The following is a 3,694-nucleotide window of genomic DNA, read 5'->3' as shown; positions in this document are numbered from 1 at the left end:
TGTCTTTGTAAGACTTAACTGAAAATTTACAAAGCCTCAGAATTTAGCAGTATACACACAGATATTGTTAATGTATTACATTACCCCACAAGCGTAGTTAGGACTCCGTTTTCTTTTGATAAGGCGGTATCACACACCGTCTCTCATAAGCCAGATGTATAATCGCAGTTCACCTTGCTAAACAAAGCTGACATTAACCACGAGGTTAAAATGTTTCCACTGACTTTGTCCTAATGTTCTCTTCAAGGTCGTAATGGAGGAGAACTGATGACCAACTTCTGATTTTACATCTCGAACTTTTGAGCCAAATCACTGTCCTTATGTCTTGGAACAGGCAATGAACGGTGATGAAAAATTCTGTTTTACTAATTCAGACCCTAAGCCTCCAGAGGATACCACTCCCCCAACAGGAAGTAACCTCATAGGAAATGAGAGTCCTAATCATATACAGGAAGTAGCCACATAGGAAATGAGAGCCCTAATCATATACAGGAAGTAGCCACATAGGAAATGAAGGCCCAAATCATATGTATATGTATACATATACATATATATAAATATATATGTGTGTGTATACATACATATATGCATATATATACATACCATATATATACATATACCCTATATATGCCACACGCATATATACCATATGTGCATATATATAATCAGGAATAAAGGAAGCCCTACCACGACAAAACCAGGGTCACAAAGTAAGGCCAAGGTTTCAGGAAATCTGCCAGCCATGAAATTCTGGAAAGCAGGTAACACCTGCCACACATCCTGGAGCCCTGAGGTTGCAGGAGCAAGCCATCTGACTGACCTCCCATCTAGCAGTTCTGAAAAGCAGTTTATCCAGAGAAGTGTGTGCACAGGTATTGTATATATTATCCCACAGGTATAGTTTGGACTTGGAGTTCTCTCTTTAGTAAGGCTACCGCCACACACCACTGCCTCGCATAAGCCAGGAGTATAACCACAGCTCACCTTACTGAAACAAAGCTCACGCTAATCATGAGGCTAAAATGTTTTCATTGACTTGTCTTAATGTTCTCCACAAGGTTGGAGAACTTTTCTCCTTTCTCTCGACCACAAACACTGTTCTCAACTCTGTGTTGTGCATTCTCCTAAACACTAGATATTAACTTCTTGGATCAATAAAAGTCTGCTCTCGCCATTTGAGAACAAACTGAGTCTTCTACCCTTTCGTTTTCTCCCTCTTACTTATTTCTTTTTTTTTTTTTTTTTTTTTCCGGAGCTGGGGACCGAACCCAGGGCCTTGCGCTTGCTAAGCAAGCGCTCTACCACTGAGCCAAATCCCCAACCCCTTATTTCTTACAATATTTATTAGAACTTTTGATCTGATTAATCTTTGATCTGACTAATTTCTGTCATTGTCCTTGTCCTGTTTGTCTTCCCACTTTCGATGTCTTGTGCAATCCTATGTAATCTTATTTTGTTTCTCTTTTTTTAGTGTATTAACTAAGTTACTATTTTTTAATAGTTATCATAAGCTTTGGTAAATACATTCACGTTTAATGTAAGTCTATTTTCAAAGAGCTCTAAACCATTTCACAAGTTCTATGAGAACCTTATAGTAAGTAATACAAGATCTGGGCTGGAAAGACGGCTAGAAGCAATGAGTGCTCTTGTAGAGGACCTGGGTTTGGTTCCCAGCATCCACATGGCAGCCAGCAACCATCTATATAACTCCAGTTCTAGATGATCTGACACCCTCTTCTGGCCTCTCTGAGTACCATGTACGTAGGTGAACTATTTACACACATTTAGGCAATTAGAAGTCCAGAGAGAGTGAGCTAGAGGCTGTTGGATGGCTGGAGCGGAGCAGTGCCTAAATCAAAAGAACTTGTTCCTTCAAGCTCTTCAGGTAGTTATTCTGACAGCGAAGTTAAAAGAAAAAGTTAGAGAGGAAAAAGCAAGTTGTCCCAGAGAAACCTGCGAAGAAGCAAAAGCCTGGTGAGACTCGTAGAGCTCTGGCATCCTCCAAGCAGAGTTGTAACAGCGGAGATGATGGCTTGTCCCAGATTGGAAAGGTGGGATCTGTCAGTGTTCGGGACTTTAAAGGAAAGCTTCTAGTTGATCTTAGAGAATATTGGGTGGACTCAGAAGGTGAAATGAAACCTGGGAGAAAAGGTGTTTCTTTAAACATGGAGCAATGGAGCCGGCTGAAGGAACAGATCTCTGGTAGATGATGCAGTCAGAAAGCTGTAAAACCTGAGCCGGATCAAACCTGAACTGTGGTAGTTGTTGTAATCTGCCTTTTTACATTGGCTTTTGTTTTCTAAATGTTGTTTCCTAAGCTGATGTATATGTGGATTGCAGAACTATTTATAAAGCAAAGGCTTTTCTTTTTTTTTTTTCTTTTTTTTCCGGAGCTGGGGACCGAACCCAGAGCCTTGCGCTTGCTAGGCAAGCGCTCTACCACTAAGCTAAATCCCCAACCCCAGGCTTTTCTAAAATGTGCATTATTAAAATGTTCTAAGTGAAGCTAACTGCTTTATTAAAGAGGATTGCTTTGTGTCCCCTACCTAGTGTAAAAATGTCAGATCATTACAATCTTAAAATATAAATAAATAAATATAAGCAATAATCCTCAAAAATAAAATACAATTCTTCCCATCCCTGGATTTTGTTACTCATTTCATTTTTTTTATTTTAAAAACTTAATTATAATAAATTGGCAGATAAATAAAAACATCACACACACCAAAGTCAACCGTGTCTTATGAGAATTACCCATGCACTCACTCATGCACGCTCACGCATGCATGTTTTGATAGCTTCTGAAGAGAGTTGGCTGCTGGTCTTTGTTTTCTCTTCAGGTAAGCCATCTTTTCCACATTTCCCCCTACTCGTTCCCCGTTCCCCTCCCCAATATGACTTCTTTTAAGAATTTTTCCAAAAAAATAAAATAAAATAAAATAAAATAAAAAATAAGGAAAGAAAAAGAAAAAGAATTTTTCCATTCCCGGTGTGGAGGCACATGCCTTTAATCCCAGCAAATGAATGTCTGAGTTTGAGGCCAGCCTTGACTACAATGTGAGTTCCAGGACAGCCAGGGCTACACAGAGAAACCCTGTCTCATAAAAACAAACACCCCCAACAAAAAAATTTTTTTCCTTGCCTGATTTAATGAAATTTGAATGTCGTCATCATAGGTGTGCTTTTTGGTTTGAATTGAAATGTTCTCCCAATTGAAAGTGACATCTGTGTCTTTGTCCGTGGGGTGGATCAGACCCAGGTCTAGGGCACGCTAAGCAGACACTCTACCACTGAGTTACCAGCACCAGGAGATCCCTTGATTTGAGCGTGCATCCTTCTGGGTATTCTCTGAACTTCTTGGATCTGTGCTTTAGCGTTGACATTAGTGTGGGGGATATTGTCCACTGTTATCGCTTTACATATTTCCTTAGTTCCCCCTTTCTTCCAGCACCTCTCAACCATGTTCTTAGACCTTTCATAACTGACCCGCAGTTCTTGAATATTTTGTTTTGGACTTCTTCCACTGGTCTCAGCCATTTGAGGGTGACTTTGAACGTCTCATCCTCCTGCCTCTACTTCTTGAGTTCTGAGGTTACAGGTGTGGACCACTGCACCCAGTTTATGGGGTGCTGGGGGTGGAACCCTGAGCTCTGTGCATACTGGGTACCAACTGAACCACACCCTTTGCCCCATC

The 3,694-nt window shown here is 40.5% G+C and overlaps 1 pseudogene; it reads left to right on the top strand.

Moving 5' to 3' along the window:
• The first annotated feature begins 1,755 nt into the window (after positions 1 to 1,755).
• On the top strand, positions 1,756 to 2,229 carry LOC116909352 (annotated as a pseudogene).
• The last annotated feature ends 1,465 nt before the right edge of the window (positions 2,230 to 3,694 follow it).

This window comes from Rattus rattus, chromosome 9 (genome assembly GCF_011064425.1).
Source record: "Rattus rattus isolate New Zealand chromosome 9, Rrattus_CSIRO_v1, whole genome shotgun sequence".
Taxonomy (NCBI): Eukaryota; Metazoa; Chordata; class Mammalia; order Rodentia; family Muridae; genus Rattus; species Rattus rattus.
The sequence above is the reverse complement of the archived record's forward strand: the minus strand, read 5'-3'. Positions and strand labels throughout refer to the sequence as shown.